General features: G+C 35.5%; 1 non-coding gene across 1 annotated transcript; it reads right to left on the minus strand.

Annotated features, from left to right (window-relative positions):
- Positions 1–16,157: 16,157 nt before the first annotated feature.
- Positions 16,158–16,231, minus strand: Trnas-aga (transfer RNA serine (anticodon AGA)). Its single transcript has one exon. It is a non-coding gene; the product is annotated as a tRNA-Ser (tRNA).
- Positions 16,232–18,652: the final 2,421 nt, after the last annotated feature.

Consider the following 18,652-nt stretch of genomic DNA (forward strand, 5'->3'; position numbering starts at 1 on the left):
TGATCATGATGAGCAAGGGTGCATTTTCCAAAATTATAGATATTTTAGACCCTATCTAAATTAATTTCATACCAGATTTTTAAATTTTGAACCCTTTAGTCAATCAATTTCTTTCAAAAGAGTCACCCGTGTGGCCCAATGGTTAGAGCGCTAGCGTCTGCTTTAGAGTAGTTGGGTAATGAGTTGATCCTTATGTTGCAGGTTAGAATCCCACTGTGGGACAGGTCCTTAGGATGAGACAGTATAAACTGAGGTCCCGTAGGTGTCACAGTAGGTGCTGGCATGAAAAAGATCCCTCCCTGCTAAATGGCCGTAAGTGCCGAGTGTAGGACAAAATTTGTAGCTCTCCATCAGTGCGTGGTGGTGTCTCCATATGAGTGAAAAATTTGCAAAAGGGATGTTTTTAAAACAACATTCAATCAATCAATCAATCTTCCAAAAGAAGTTGTTTCCCTTTGCTATTACTGAAAATAATGATAGATGAATTAAAATGGGACAAAGATACTGTACTTTTATTCATTAAATGATACAGTTAATACCATGAAAATGGAATTTAACAATGTTAAACATAACTATGACTGCTATATTTCAGTGAATGTGGATGGAATCCATTCTGGTAACAGCTCCCCGACTGCTACACCATCTATGTTAGGGAGGGACAAGCCACCAACGGAATCCAGGAAATTTGGGAGCAACACCTCGTCTAAATCTTCTCCTTCATCTGACTCCGTGGCAACTGGCAAGAAGCAACATTTAAAACAACACCCCAGCTCCTCCTGATTCTCCATTGAGTTGCGGAAGCAGCTCCCATTTGTTGCACCCTCCAGCTCCAGAAACCAATTTTTGAACAATAAATCATCTCCTTCACAAAGTTCAAAATCCAAAACAGAGTACAAGTCTCCTTTCTCTCCTTCATTAAGTCACGGAGCTGACAGTCTGAAATTGAATTAACTCCATTTTCTAAAGATCAAGATCATCATTACACCAATTTAGGAAAATACATTAGGGAAAAGTTTTACAATCAGAAGATTTGTGATGTAGCCTTCAGAATAGGGGAGAAAATAATTCCTGCCCATAAGATCGTGTTGGCTTCTTCTGACACTCCCTGCACTTTTATAATTTTAGAGGCAACTGCTTCTTGATGAAATGCCTGAGGCCTTTTCGAATAAACTTGTGAAAAGGGGGCTTCATGAGGCTCCTTAAGATTTTTAAAGTGTTTAAAGAGTCCTGTGCCAGGATCATGCAAGTGTGTCTTTGTCTAATTCAAAAAAGGATCTTGTTTCTTTTACATGGAGAAAGTTCTTCCCAATCACATTCAACATGTCTGTGCAATAATCCACTTCCTCGATGCTTCTTACAGTCAGAAGCATTTTAAGCAATTCTTCATAACTTACTCCATTTATATGATCCAGGCACAGCTTTTTAAGATCATGAACTTTAAAGACATGTGCAAGTTTGAGGAGATCAGAAATGATGGTTGCCTCAATCTTAATTGCTCCTCAGTAGAAGAACTCAAGGAATACCATTACGGATTTTTCCAATTCTGACTTTGTGTTCAAAGAGTCCTGTGCCAGGATCATGGAGAGTGTATCCTTGTCCAATTCAAAAAAGGATCTTGTTTCTTTTACATCAGGAGAAAGTTCTTCCTAATCACATTTAACATGTCTCTGCAATAATCTGCTTCCTCGATCCTTTTAACCATTGAAGAATTGTAAGCTATTCTTCATAACTTTCTTCATTTATATGATCCAGGCAAAGCTTTTTTATATCATGAACTTTAAAGATGCATGCAAAGTCTGAATGCAGGATGTTTTTACCTCTATTATTTCTTGGATACATCACCACAACTATGAAATTAGAATACATTAATTAGAAGATTCCATCCCACTGATGCCTCCAAAGGAGCTTTTCATCAGATCAGATGTTTTAAGATCTTTAAACCTTTGCCTAATCACCAGAAAGTTGTGGATATGATCACTATGGCCAACTGGTAAGTATACTGGTAATTTACAATGAAATAATGAACATACTGTAAAATCTAATGTACTTTTTACACGGTGTTATAATTTTATGGAATAACAATTTCTGTTCAACTTTTGGGCATAATTGGTAAGTAATCCATTTCCTAGATTGAAGGTTTTTATGTAAGATGTAATTGAAGTATGCATGCAGGGACAGAATTTCAGGTGGAAAAGGTTTGACACGTGTGCATGACGCATAAAAATACCTCATTGAGAAAGTTTTTCCACTTACAAAATAGATTTGAGAGTTAATACTTATACTACGTACATCACAGCAACAGCAGCAATTCAAATACTATTGATTTTATGTTTATTGAAAAAAAGAAGATGTGCTTGTGAAACACTGATGCCCCTGTATGGCAGCTTATGGCAAAGAGTGTGGTTTCTTAAATGCAAACAAAACTCCAAGGTCAAGGTCAAGATTGTCAGTATCAAGAGAAATATATATTGTTTTAACAGTAACTTGATCCGAAGGGTCGTATCACGTCGAGTTGACAGGCGCCGATCATCAGATCTAACGAGACGCAAGCGTCGAGTTTGATCTGATGATCCGCGCCTGTCAACGAGACGTGATACGGCTCTTCGGATCAAGTTACTGTTATTATGATAAATTTATTATACCCCTTCATATCTAGCAAAATATAGCAAGAGAAAACTTAATAGATCAATTGCATAACATTTATCCATAAAACAAAACATAATATTACTAACAAGGGACTTTTTAACGCGCAAGAAAAATAACGTCATATTTCTGCGTACTATGTCATCAGTTTCAGAGAGTGGTGATATGGATTCAGAAAACAACATGTTGGTGATCCGGAAAATCGGATCACGACGTCACGTGATAACGTAAATTCAACAGTAAAATTGGGTGATACACATTAGGTATATAATAAAGGTCTTTTCCTAAGGAATACACCTTTGAAATATAAAAGCCATAGTACTAACTTTCAGAAGTTAATAGCCAAGGTTAAAATTTTTTGAAAAGTGGGTCAAAGTATAAGGTCAACCGGGTTAAAAATTATAATTTACCAGTATCACCGTGTATATCCCAACATGCTGGGTGTATACTATGTTGTGTGCGGGGTGTATGCTTCCGAAGCAAGAGAAAGGGGGTCGAGGTATGTTCTTTGTCCGTTTTCTCAACTTACGGATATTTTTCGCCAGAAAGCATGTGCCTACGGATGCAAAATTTTAAGTCTTTTCATATTAATGAATACACAAGAGAAGTATGAAGCCCAGTAGCACCAACTGTTCAAAATGGCAAAAGTTAACAAGTTTGGTATTTTTAGGTCACTTGAGTTTACTTTGGTGACCTATGACTATCTATTTGCATCTGTCCTTGTGCACTGTCCATTGTCCATTGTATGTTAACATTTCAACATTCTCAGCTTAATTCTTCTCTGAAATCACTGAACCGATTTCAACCAATTTTAGCATATAGCATCCATGGGTGATAGGAGTAAAAATTGTGTGGTGGTACCCATGCTAGAAAAGGTCTTGTCTCGATCAAGGATTAGAAAACTTGTGAAATAAGAAAATAGCTATAGCCCCACCCAGTCAAATGTTTTGGTCAACTGGTTAAGTTTTTGCAAACAAACAGATACCGGTATTAAGCAGACAGAGAGACCGATAGATAGACGTACAGGACTAAAAGTATATTCCCCTGAATTTTTGATTACCTGGGGCATAAAGGCATGTTGTAGTTGTACAACATTACCACAATGGGAGGAAATGCCCCCATTCCCTTAATTTTATATACGAGCTGCATTTCAAAAGTTCTGGCAACTGTTTAATAAAAAGTTAACCGTTTTATGGAAATTATTAAGTTTGATATCATTGGAAAGACCAGAAAAATATACACATATTGTGACGTCACCTTTAATTTTTATGACGTAATAACTCCGAAAATGACGTCAGAATATAGAATGATTAGCATACTGAAAAGTTGCGTTTTTATCCACATGAGACGATCGTAAAAGTGCTGCCAAACGCTTATTTGAAAAAATATTTCAAAGAAAATTTTAATTTGCAAAGAGGTAGAGTAGGACTATGATACGGTTTATAAGCAATTCCATTATTCATTGTATGGTTTGTTTACGAGCACGGTTTATGTCCGGTTATGCTATTGTAACACAAGAGAATAATGTTCTCGTAGTTCTTTTATTCTTGATTTGAATGAGTATTCAAAAATTATGATGATTATGATGATTATGATGATTATGATGACAGTGGTCCTAAAATAAACAATACACAATTGAAAATGATAGTCATAAAAAAAAATAAATGTAAACAAGTACAATATCACCTCTTGACATTTCAATATTAGGAAAAAGTAATGTTCACTTCATTAAGAAATATTTATGACAGTCAGACTTCTATTACACTTTATTATACATACTCTCATATAATCTAAACAAGAAATAAATATGCAGTATATATAATAAGTAATAAAAAATGTACACAGCTCACAAACCTAAGTAAGGAATACAGTATGGCCGCTTCCGGTCACTGTGACGTCATCACACAAGGACTGTCCACTATAAATACAATCAGGTCTTACTACTCAATTCATACAAACTATACTTACATGTACTTGACAAGGAACCACTTTTATAATAAAAATGTTTTGCATTGAATAATCTTTTAAAATCATATATCATCAGGGCATCTATTATTTTTAACCTATAAACATACTTATAAACAAATGACTAGATGGTAACATCACGACATAATTTCTGACTAGTAATAAACAACTTTCAATCGGGAAATTACGCAGTTGCATATTTCACAAAATATAGAATAATTATTCACTTGTGACATAAGTACCTAGTCTAATATGAATGTAAGACAAAAATATCATTACTCACATATATCAGACAAAAAAAGTACAACACGGCTGACACACGTCTTCACTGGTCAACATCTACTGTGAAAATACCGCCAAAAGATGGCCTACTGTACATTCGGTAAATTGACCAATCAATGGACAGATTCACAAGCGTAAAAAATGAATTATAAAAATTACTTACAGCCAAATACTAACATAATTTCAGTTATTCAAAAAGAATATAAACATAAAAATAATTTTCCTTTTCATAATTCGTAAACTTTATAAAAATTTCAATCTGAATCTCGAACCCGATGCAAAATATACTTCGCCCTCTTACACATTTCCCCCCTTTTGTCATTGCTTTCCACAGCAATGAAAAGGTTTAAAAAAAAAATAAAAATTTTCTATCACAACATTCAGGCATATACACAATTAAATACAATCAAATGAAATAACATAATTACATCTGATTTTGTCTTGCCCACGAATCACTTAAAGTAGCACTTAATGTAGCACCAAGATTCACAATCGCATCACTTAGTTCTTTAAAATTTGTCGGCTCAGCGGAAATTTGATTGCAAGGTACGGTACTCTTAGGTAAGTTGAACGGGTTAGAATGTTTCCCTGCCGTCGTTCTCTTACTTCGTCGAGGTTGTGTCACTTCTACCGTCTCTTCTTCCGCAGGAATATACTCAGGAAGCGTTGTCATGGCGCTCACTGTCCGCATCTGAAAGTCTATACTGATTAATCTCTGAATTCAACTGAGTCAGTAGACGGCTATTTAACATCTCTAATGATGAACTCTGAGTGATCCTATCTAAGGAAACTTTCACTTCTTCTTCTTCTTCCAGTGAAGTAGGTCTACGGCTTAACGCATCCGCGTTGCGATTCACCTTACCAGAGCGGTATTTCACTGTAAAATCAAACTGAGCTAGCTCTCCTATCCATCTCATCGTTGTTGCGTCTACTCGTTGTTTTGGTTTGTTGATGTAACTTAGCGGATTATTGTCAGCGTAAATGATAAACTTCGATCCAAGGAGGTAATCGCGAAATTTTTCACTAACTGACCACTTGAGTGCCAGAAGTTCAAGCTTCATAAAACTTCATATTCTTCTCATATTCTTCTCTGATTTCCGCAGTGATCTTGATGCGTAAGCTATCACAATCTTTCCATTAAGTCTCTCTTGAGATAAAACTGCTCCGAGTCCTTCAAAACTTGCGTCTATTTCCAAAATGAACTTCTGTGAAAAATCGGGAAATCCAAGAATCGGGGGTGAAACAAGTTTCTCCTTTAGGCTGTTAAACGACTTGGTACACTCGTCAGTCCATAACTTTTTAAACTGCTCTGCTTTTGGTTTGGTATTCCTTGGTCTTGATAGCAATGCATGAAGAGGAGCTGCTATGCTAGCGAATCCTTGGACGAATTTCCTATAGTAACTAGCTAGTCCGAGGAAGGAGCGGAGTTGCTTTTCAGTAGTTGGAATAGGCCACGATTCAATAACAGCTGTTTTCTCCGGGTCTGTAGATATCCCTTTTTCGGAAACAATATGTCCGAGAAATTTTGTTTCCTTCTGGAAGAAATGACATTTTGCTGGTTTAATTTTTAGTCCATTGGATTTCAGTTTAGTAAATACTTGATCTAATCTGTTGATATGTTCTTCTACTGTTCTTGAAAATACTAAGATGTCGTCCAAATAAAGAACTAGTATGTTGAAATTTTCATCTCCAAGGCACGCCTCCATAAGTCTTTGGAAGGTTGCGGGACTGTTGCATAAGCCAAAAGGCATTCGAACATATTCATAGAGTCCACCAGAACCAACACGGAACGCAGTCTTGGGAATGTCATCTTCTTTTACAGCCACTTGATGGTATCCTTGTATTAAATCTATGCTACTGAAATATTTCGCTCCATTCAGAATATCCAAGGTATCCTCAATACGCGGTAGCGGATACGCGTCTTTGACAGTTTTTGAGTTGATTGCTCTATAATCTACACAGAGTCTTATGCTGTTGTCCTTCTTCCTGACAATCACAACAGGCGAAGCGTACGGACTGGTACTTTTGCGAATAATTCCCTGATTTAACAGTTTCTCTATATGTTGTTTCACTTCGGAAATCTGATTGGGCGGAATTCTCCTATGAGGAATTTTCACAGGTTGGTTATCTGTCAGCGTTATAGGATGAGTTACAGTTGTTGTGTATCCCAAATCTTCATCACTCCTTGCAAACACATCTTCATGTTTAGAAAATAGTTCAAGTAGTTTCTGTTTTTGTTCAGCTGATAATGGAACATTTCCAAGATCCAGTTTAGACATTAGATTAGAATTATCAGCATTTACAGTGTTGGTTGACACCGAGACACTACGAATGTTCAATTCTGTTGGTTCAATATCAACTGCATATTCTTGGTCAGAACTCTTCAAAATCTCGATCTGGTGTAGTGTACCAATACGAGTCTTTGGTTGAATCCAAACATCTTCTTCACCAATGTTCACCATCCTTACAGGAATTTTCCCACTATCCACAACACTAACAGTATCCACCACCAAAATATTCCGAGGTAGAGATCCATTCTCATTGGAAATAGGTTGAACGGCTGCTACATATGGGTTTCTTTTCTTATTTTGTCGTGTGGATCCTACTATGGTTTTCATAGAGTTCGCTGGAATTCTTATTGTTTCTCTTCCTGCCACTTTAACAAGTCCAATCTTCACATCCACTTCATTCTCAGCTAACGCTAGAACAGACATAACATTGTTCCATATAGGATCTTTCATAATAACATTATCACAATGAAAGGCTGTTCTAATATGTTTCAGTACATTACATCCAAGAATAACTTGAATGCCATTTGGATCTGTTGTCACTGTTTCTATTAACATTCCAACATCACTGAATAGTTGATCCTGAATCTTTAATTCCACTTCAATGTATCCAAGGTATGGAATTTGGATTTTGTTGGCTGCAGATAATCGTAGAAATTTTCTTGTGTCTGTAATATCTTTGTGATGTAAGAACTTTTTATAAAACATTTCAGATATAGTTGACACTTCTGCTCCGGTATCTAGGAGACATTTTACGGGTTGTCCGTTTAGTTCAATAGTAGTGACTGGACTGTTTCTTGCAGCATTTTTTATTTTCTCGTTTATATCACACGAGTCTTTCCAAATCCCCTCTAACAGGCGACTCTCTACTGTGAGGGATTTGCTTTTGGGTCAGTGTTCGGAAACTTCTGTCTCGGCTGTTGTTGCAGTCGTCTATCTTCTTTGTTCTGTGAGAATCCATTTTTACGATTTGGGCATTCTGATGAAAAATGTCCAAGTCCGTTACAGGCATAACAAACAATCTGATCTTGTCTTCTGATCCCTCGGCCACGTCCTCTGGACGGTACGGGTCTATTACCCCTCCGAGGTGAATCAGACTGTCGAGACTTTTGTACTGTTTGTGTAAGCGTATCAATCTGTTGTTGTTGTTTCTCTAACATCTCTTGTTGTTTCTTAAGTAAAGTCATTAATTCACTCTGTTCTGTATTTGGAGTAGGTACACATGATGTTTTCTTCACACTGAGATTCACACCAGGGTTGTCCTCTATCCATCGTAACATTTTAAGTCTGAATTCAAAAAATGGTACGTTGCCAGAGTCTAACACAACTTTTCTCAGTTCTTGTCGGGTGTTCTGATCTCTGATTCCATCAACAAATCTCTCGGTAAGCTTAACATCAGTCACTTGCTCTTTCTTATCTTTCTTGTTGATTTTCTGTGCCATCTCCATTAATACAAGAGAATATTTTTCTAATGTTTCATCCTGTTTTTGGTCTCGTTGATAAAATTTCTGGAGAAGTTGGGTAGTGGTTTCTTTGATTTCAAACACAGCCTCCAAGATATCGAGAATTTGTTTTCCTGTTTTTCTCTCTGTATGAGGTCGAAGTTTCACTTCTGATTTTGCGGATCCAGTTAAATGGTCCATGATGAAATCTACGAAATCGTCTTTGGACTGTGTAGACTGTATATGTTCCCTCATGTCGGAAATCCACTCGTAAACATCTGGGTCTCCATCCTTAACTGGTCGACCTCCAAACTTAGGAAATTTTCGTTCGGACTTGACATACACTAAAGGTGTTGGTTTTTCTTTCGACTCTGTAGCTTTCAGTGAAGAAACTTTTCCTTGTAAATTTTTAATTTCTTGTTGCATGGCCGCATTTTCCTGCCTGTCTTGGTTTTCTCTCGTCTCCAAAATCTTTATTTTGTCCAACAATCCTTGGACGAGCTGTTCCATGCTGATGCACACTGTCGTCAATCACAATCACAAGAATCCTGTCCACGACGCCATTTGTAACACAAGAGAATAATGTTCTCGTAGTTCTTTTATTCTTGATTTGAATGAGTATTCAAAAATTATGATGATTATGATGATGATGATTATGATGACAGTGGTCCTAAAATAAACAATACACAATTGAAAATGATAGTCATAAAAAATAAATGTAAACAAGTACAATATCACCTCTTGACATTTCAATATTAGGAAAAAGTAATGTTCACTTCATTAAGAAATATTTATGACAGTCAGACTTCTATTACACTTTATTATACAGCATATAATCTAAACAAGAAATAAATATGCAGTATATATAATAAGTAATAAAAAATGTACACAGCTCACAAACCTAAGTAAGGAATACAGTATGGCCGCTTCCGGTCACTGTGACGTCATCACACAAGGACTGTCCACTATAAATACAATCAGGTCTTACTACTCAATTCATACAAACTATACTTACATGTACTTGACAAGGAACCACTTTTATAATAAAAATGTTTTGCATTGAATAATCTTTTAAAATCATATATTATCAGGGCATCTATTATTTTTAACCTATAAACATACTTATAAACAAATGACTAGATGGTAACATCACGACATAATTTCTGACTAGTAATAAACAACTTTCAATCGGGAAATTACGCAGTTGCATATTTCACAAAATATAGAATAATTATTCACTTGTGACATAAGTACCTAGTCTAATATGAATGTAAGACAAAAATATCATTACTCACATATATCAGACAAAAAGGCGTTTAGTACAACACGGCTGACACACGTCTTCACTGGTCAACATCTACTGTGAAAATACCGCCAAAAGATGGCCTACTGTACATTCGGTAAATTGACCAATCAATGGACAGATTCACAAGCGTAAAAAATGAATTATAAAAATTACTTACAGCCAAATACTAACATAATTTCAGTTATTCAAAAAGAATATAAACATAAAAATAATTTTCCTTTTCATAATTCGTAAACTTTATAAAAATTTCAATCTGAATCTCGAACCCGATGCAAAATATACTTCGCCCTCTTAAATTCATTTAAGATTTTTATTTACATGATACGGTTGGATTTTCGGTCTTTTATAATAGCTCTCTATTGTTTGAAATAAACATGTTCTGTATTAAACTGAAGTATATTAATGCAGTTTTCATGAAATATATTTTGAGTAACAGGACTCTTACCGTTTACGAATAAAATGTACTAAATCTTGTCCCCGACTTGATTCTGTGCCTATTTTTTCATACAAATTCAACTTGGGCGCCCCAAAACTCACTACTGCTTTTGACTTTTGATTCCAAAAAATGAGTATAAGTTAGTCAGACATGTAAAGTCTTATTTATTTTCCATACATTAAAATTTGCGAATGTGTGGAGGCACGGTTGGGTTACAAATGCGCTGCCGCCTTTTTGGATTTTATGACAAAATATGGGGCACACTAAACTTAACTACTCTTAAGCCTTCATCGATACCACAAATCTGGTTAAAACACCTGACGAATTTATGCCATCAAATTTTGTAACACGATCGCCTATTTTTCTTTGATTGTCAACTTTGTCTTTTTCTCACATTTAGGTCTCTTTTACAGTACAAAAGTTTGAGCGAGATTCGATAAAACCATGCTAAGTTTGACACTCGCTAAAACCATTTCAGAACAAGAAGATCTCCAAAATAAAATACCATATGATAGATTTTAGTCTATGTAAACGTTCCACCAACTGGCATTTGCGTCCGTCAGCTTGCGTCCGAGTAATGAGCAAAAGTTGTCTTGAAAATTTTAATTTTATCAAATTGTGTCTTTTGTTACATCATTTTATGGTCAGTATGCTAAACATTCTATATTCTGACGTCATTTTCGGAGTTATTACGTCATAATAATTATACAGTGAGGTCACAATATGTATATATTTTTCTGATCTTTCCAATGATATCAAACTCAATGATTTCCGTAAAACGGTTAATCTTTTATGAAACAGTTGCCAGAACTTTTGAAATGCCCCTTGTATGAAACTATCATCAATTCAAAATTAATAATGTAGAAATTTTTTAGATTATTTGTTGTGTATACACTGCTGTGTAAAGAATTCGATCATTTCTCTCAAACTGACATAATGTTTAAACAGATCAGGTCAGTTTTAAATACAGTAAATGATTACTCGAATCAGTCGATATCTATTTTAGCTCACCGGAGCCGAAGGCTCAAGTGAGCTTTTCCGATCACATTTTGTCCGTCGTCCATGCGTCCGTCCGTCTGTAAACTTTTCACATTTTCGACTTCTTCTCAATAACCACTGGGCCAATTTTGACCAAAATTGGTACAAAGCATCCTTGGGTAAAGGGAAATTTAAAATTGTTAAAATAAAGTGCCAAGTCCCCTGACAAGGGGAGATAATCAAGAAAAGACAAAAATAGGATGGGGTCATTAAAAAATCTTCTCAAGAACCACTGGGCTAGAAAAGCTGAAACTTATGTGGAAGCATCCTAGGGTAGTGTAGATTCTAAATTGTTCAAATCATGACCCCCAGGAGAAGGGCGGAGACACAATGGGGAAATAAAGTTTTACATAGAAATGTATAGGAAAAATCTTTGAAAATCTTCTCAAGAACTACTGGGCCAGAAAAGTTGAAACTTATGTGGAAGCATTCTGGGATAGTGTAGATTCTAAATTGTAAAAATCATGACCCCCGGGGGAAGGGCGGGGCCACAATGGGGAATCAGTTTTACATAGAAATATATATAGGAAAAATCTTTGAAAATCCTCTTCTCAAGAACTACTGGGCCAGAAAAGCTGAAACTTATATATGGAAGCATTCTTGGGTAATGTAGATTCTAAATTGTAAAAATCATGACCCGCAGGGGAAGGGCGGGGCCACAATGGGGAATCAAAGTTTTACATAAAAATATATAGGAAAAATCTTTAAAAATCTTCTTCTCAAGAACCACTGGGCCAGAAGAACTGAAAATTTTACAGAAGCATTCTTGGGTAATGTAGATTCTAAATTGTAAAAATCATGTCCCCCGAGGGAAGAGCAGGGCCACAATGGGGAATCAAAGTTTTACTTAGAAATATAAAGGAAAAATCTTTGAAAATATTCTTCTCAAGAACCACTGGGCCAGAAAAGTTGAAACTTATGTGGAAGCATCCTGGTATAGTGTAGATTCTAAATTGTTCAAATCATGACCCCCAGGGGATTGGCGGGCCACAATGGGGAATCAAAGTTTTACATAAAAATATATAGGAAAAATCCTTGAAAATCTTCTTCTCAAGAACCACTGGGCCAGAAAAGTTGAAATTTATGTGGAAGCATTCTTGGGTAGTGTAGATTCTAAATTGTAAAAATCATGACCCCCAGGGGATGGGCGGGGCCACAATGGGGAATCAAAGTTTTACATAAAAATATATAGGAAAAATCTTTGAAAATTTTCTTCTCAAGAACCACTGGGCCAGAAAAGCTGAAACTTATTTGCACATGGAAGGATCCTGGGGTAGTGTAGATTTCAAAATGTCTTAATTATGATCTGACAGTGGGGTAGGGTGGGGATGCATGATGTATTACAAGGGGGAAATCTGGTAAAGAACAGAATGGTCAAAGCTTCTCAGGTGAGCGATGTGGCCCATGGGCCTCTTGTTACAGTGTACTATGAACTTGAAAAATGCAAATACGGGAATCAATAAATGCCAGCAATGAATGTGATTAATTGGATAACCAAAAGAAAAGATAAGCAGGAAAGAGTTTGTACATGTAGTTTTCTTCAAATAACATGCAGAGATTTACAAACTTTTTTTTTGACTTGTCAAGGATTCAAACTTCATGCCTCCCATAAAGATGACACATTAGAGGACCTGCTACCCAGGGAAAGGAATGAAAAAGCAGAACAAGTGTCAGAAGCTACATAAAAGTAAGCTTTCAGATGTGCCAAATGCCAGATAGCATGGCTCAGGATTTCAACATCCATGCCAGCCCTGCATCCAGCCATGATCAGTCACACTAGAGTTGAAAAGTACAAAACCCCAAAAAGTATTAGCCTAAATTGTAACTCTCTGTGTTGCTGCTGATTGTAAAATTTATACACATAATAAATGAAGTTGATAAAAGTATTCACTTTGATTTATATCTATTTATATATATATCTGAAGGTATTTAATATATATTTCAGATGTAAAGGTTTCAAGTTAAATTTCTAAACATACCGTATAATTCCTATTAACCACCCCTGCCTCTATAAGCGCCCCCTAGGTCTTTTTTCAATTTTCAGGTAATAAGGGCCCCTCGTAAAGTGATTCATCTAGAATGGTATCAAAAGTCTGCCAAAATTTGAAGAAAGTGAAAATGAAACTTGTCCTTTAACCAATTTCTCAGTGGAAAATGAATCAATTAACATATAATTTACCATTTTGGGTAGATTATCTTCATGTAAAGTTTTTTTCAAAAGATTTTTTGAAGCTAAATTATGACATTAGATATTATAAAGAGAAAAGCAAATTAACCACCCCCTTTTCACAATTTTCTAAGCCCCCAGGGCGGTTAATAGGGATTATACGGTATACATGTAGGCCTTAAAGGTCTCAAGCAGGGAAATAGACAATCAAAATGAATCAATTGAAATTCCATATATATATATAGAGAGGTACAATTTTTATGCCCCATAACCGTAAACAAAGTTTCGGGGGTATATAGTTTTTGTCATGTCTGTTCGTCTGTCTGTCCAGCTGTTTGTCTGTAAAAGCTTCAACCTTGCCCATAACTTTCAATTTAGAGGAGCTATGATTTTCATATTTCATACTTGTTTTCCTTGTGACAAAACCTTTCTTTGGGTACCACTAAATTTGACCTTTTAACCTTGACCTTGAAGTTTGACGCACTTGTACACAAAAAATCCAAACCTTTACTTTGGCTGTATTTTTTGAGCAATAGATACCAGGACATTTATGCTTCAAATATGTATTCTTTGTTTGAAGAGCTTTCATTAGATACCAACAACCTTGACCTTGGAGATTTCGGTACTTCAGAAAAAACTTTAACCGTGGCCATAACTTTTGAACCCTTCATTGGATACCAAGAATTTTGACCTTGACCTTGGAGTTTGACCTACTTTTAAAAAGCAAACCTTGACCATAACTTTAAAAGGGTTAGGGCTAGTGCTTTCACACTCTACATATCTAATCATTTTGACAAGACCTTTCATTGATAGCAAGACTCTTGACCTTGAAGTTTGACCTATGTTTGAAAAAAACTTCAACCTTGGCCTTATCTTTTGAACAGTTAGGGCTAGGGCTTCCATACTTCCATACTTCACAGATGTATTTTATGTGGCAAGACCTTTCAATCAATGGATACCAATGACCTTTGACTATGAAGATTTCCGTACTTATAAAAAAACCTTTAACCTTGGCCTACTTTCATATTTCACAATTGTATTTTCAGTGAGAATATCATACTTTTGGTACCATCATATTAAATTTGCATTTAAGAAAAGTTTAATCTTTGCTATTTTGCTTAAGGGGAGCATCAGTGTTTCACAAACACTTTTTGTTTTTTTTCTTTTTTCATTTTTGGCATTTTGTTTTAGGCCTACAGTATTTAATTTGGACTCATGTACTAGGAATATCATATCTTTTACAGAATTATCATGACCAGCTGAATTAAAAGGAATTAACTGACTTTTTCATGTGTTCATGATGTATTTTCCTGGATGGTGACTGTAGGCTCTTTGTCCACATGTGAAACCCACATGTATTTTCGGGGTAGGTACATGTATGTTTACTTTCTTTTAAGCCGCATATGGCGTATTTTTTCCGATCTCAAATTTTTTAGCTCTAATGGTTAGAGACCAGAAGAGTTTATGCGATAGTAATGTGTCCAGCGTCCGTTCATCTGTCTGTCCATCTGTCTGTAAACAATTTTTCAAAATGCTACTCCTCCTACAGTTTTCGTCTGATTTCAATATAACTTGGCACACAAGTAGAATACACTAAGATACATAATACTATGTATTGGTTTTTTATTTCGATGAACGGTGTTGGCCTTGTTACTAAAAATAGAAATTTCTGTGAAATAATTTCAAAATGTTTTTCCTCCTTCAGTTTTGGTCTGATTTCAATATAACTTAGCACACAAGTAGAATACACTAAGATACATAATTCTGAGCATTGGTTTTTGATATCGATGAATGGTGTTGCCATGGTTACTAAAAATAGAAATTTCTGTAAAATTTTTTCAAAATGCCACTTCTCCTACAGTTTTGGTCTGATTTCAATATTAAACTTCACACACAAGTAGCCTACACTGAAATACATAATTCTATATATCGGTTTTTGATTTTGATGAACGTGTTAGCGTTGTTACTACAACAAACACACAAGTAGATTACATTAAGATACACAATTCTCTATATCGGTTTTTGATTTCGATGAACATTATAGCCTTGGTTACGAAAAATAGAAAATTCTCTTAAATACTCTCAAAATGCTACTCCACATACAGTTTTTGTCTGATTATAATATAACATGGCATGCATTAAGCAACTACACTAAGAAAACTTCAGTCTCGACAGAGACTTCTGGTGATGATGTAAATGTTGAATTTTAATTGTATATCTTTACCAAGTTCTTTGCAATGAAAGTAAATCTTTTTTCTTAAGATTTGACTTGAAGTGCAGATGGGAGTGTCAGACTGTATGAGACAGGGCCGGTCACATGCAGACACTGACAAATTGCTATGACAACCAGGGGCCTTCTTCAAAGTCACAAAGGTTTTGTTTAGTTCCCAGGGAAACAGGTAAAAATTAAAAATCCTACAGATGATTTTCAGCTTATTAGCTTTGTTCTTTCAAGTTTTAACAGTCATTTCAGATGGAAAGATTCTGGTAGCATGCTTCATTTTAGGTTTGTCTCTATAATGTAGTATGGAAAGGAGGAATGAGTAAACATACATTGAAAATTAATAAATACATATATATTGAAAACACATGGCTGGACCGGGAATCGAACCCGGGACCCCTGTATTTCTAGTCAGGTGCTCTAACCACTGAGCTATCCAGGCCGATGTCCTCAGTCCAGCCTAATTTCCTACAATAATAACACAATCCAAAAATAAAAGGGAAGTAAGTTTTTATCTCTTTAAACTACAGTAAAACTCGGTTAGTACGAACACGGATATTGTGAATTCACGGATATAGCGAAGTTATCTTGGATCCCCAGCTATATAGATTTAACGAACTTCTTTTTCGGATATAACGAATTATGGATAAAGCGAAGTAATTTCATAGGTCCCAGTGACTTCATTATAACCGAGATTTACTGTATAAATTTATTCCTTTTTTAGTGCTGTGTGAGTGACACTGAGGGAGCCATGTTTGTCAATGGCAAGTCTGTCTAGGCAGCAACTTCACCAAACCCATCCTGAGTATGTACACTACAATGTATGAATGTCAATATACAGTGAAACACGCTTATAGCGAATATGCTTATTATGAGTTGACCCTTAAACAGAAGTGATTTACAGTCCCCTTATATGTCAATATACAGTGAAACACGCTTATAGGGAATATGCTTATTATGAGTTGACCCTTAAACAGAAGTCAGATTTACAGTCCCCTTATATGTCAATATACAGTGAAACACGCTTATAGCCAATATGCTTACTGTGGTTTCATCAATTTTCGTTGGCATCAATTTTCGTGGATTTTGTAAAACAGACATTTTCGAGGATACGTAATTTCATGGACAAAAGCATTGCCTATACAAATGTATGTTATATTTTGTAATTTGATGAACATTTGAATTCGTGGATCTGCTCAACAACGAAATCCACGAAAATTGGTGTTCAACGAATATTGATGAAACCACAGTATTATGAGTTGACCCTTAAACAGAAGTGATTTACGTATTCCTAATTTAACTACATTACGAAAATTGTAATATAAGTTTTATATTACAAGTTATCGTAATATAAAACTTATATTACAATTTTCGTAATGTAGTTAAATTAGGAATACGTGTAATATAGCAGATGTAAGAGACTTTATTAAGAGTTTTCGTAATCCAAGACAAATCCAAGCATTGCAAGAAATTGAGTAGCGGGTAGCAAAGTATGACGTTTAATATGAGATGTCATGGGCGATAACTTGTACCACTCTTACTGAGATTTGAATTCTGTGTATTTCAATAAGAATTGCACGAACAGTTGAATTATGAGACGAGGGTGTGATTTTTAGGGCAGACTTCGCAAGAAAAGTAGGGAGTTCGGGTGATATAGACCAATGCGACATGCTTAAGCGAATATTGAAATTTACTGGAAAATTGGTCTTATCCTTGGGAAAATTCCTATAAAAGAATAATAAAAGAAATTGTCCACTCATCCATCGCTGGCGGTACTTTCTTCTTGAATTTCCATGCATTCTAAAAGGCGTAACTGACCAAACTGACCGCGTGCTATCAGTAGCCGTGGAATCATGTGACGTGACGTCATACTTTGCTACCCACCACTCAATTTCTTGCAATGCTTGATTTTGTCTTGGATTACGAAAAACTCGTAATATAGTCTCTTACAATCTGCTATATTACGTGTATTCGTAATTTAACTATATTACGAAAAATTGTAATATAAGTTTTATATTATGATAACTCGTAATATTACGCTTTTTCGTAATCTTACGTTTTTTCGTCATCTTACGAATTTTCGTATTGGACTGGACTGTTATTCATGTATCATTGTTTAAGACAGATATTTAGCGATGTACTTGCATGAATTAGCGGAAGTATCTTTCCGTCAAAAGCACTTAAAAGAAGACACTGCCAAATGTAATAGGTTTACAGACATACAGTATAAAGAATCAAATGAAGTAAAATTGTCAGTGAATCAGTCCCTGTGACTTCTTTATAAGTGTGTTTTACTTTCAGATCTGTTAAAACTGTATCTGAATTCTGAAGAGACTCTAAAGTCTGAAAGTCACGTTTTATTAAAAGCAAGTATTTTGTTTCATCTATATTATTTGCAGAGTTTACGTTGCCACAAAAAGATGACCAGTGACTTAAGCTTTATTGGAACCTCCAGTCTCATAGCTATACAGCAGGCCACTCATCCGAGAGCAGAAATGTCTGTTTATGTCACACACTGCTGCCCCCTAGGAGTGCTTGTGTACATTGTGAGTACAATAAAGGGTCAAGGGCAAAAATTAAAAACAATTAGAAGGACTGTCCTTTGTGATGCAGTGTTTGATATTTTGATCAAGAAATATGTTTTCTTTGTTTATGCTTTTTAGCTCTACTGGTCGAAGACCAGAAGAGCTTATGCAATAGTAATACATCCATCGTCCGTCCCTCTGTCTGTCCATCTGTAAACAATTTTAAAAAATGCTACTCCTCCTGCAGATTTGGTCTGATTTCAATATACCTTGGCATATAAGTAGACTACACTAAAATACATAATTCTGTATATCGGTTTTTGATTTTGTTGAAGGGTG

This window comes from Saccostrea cucullata, unplaced genomic scaffold (genome assembly GCF_032062105.1).
Source record: "Saccostrea cucullata isolate Sc308-1 unplaced genomic scaffold, CSIRO_AGI_Scuc_v1 ctg6544, whole genome shotgun sequence".
Lineage (NCBI taxonomy): Eukaryota > Metazoa > Mollusca > Bivalvia > Ostreida > Ostreidae > Saccostrea > Saccostrea cuccullata.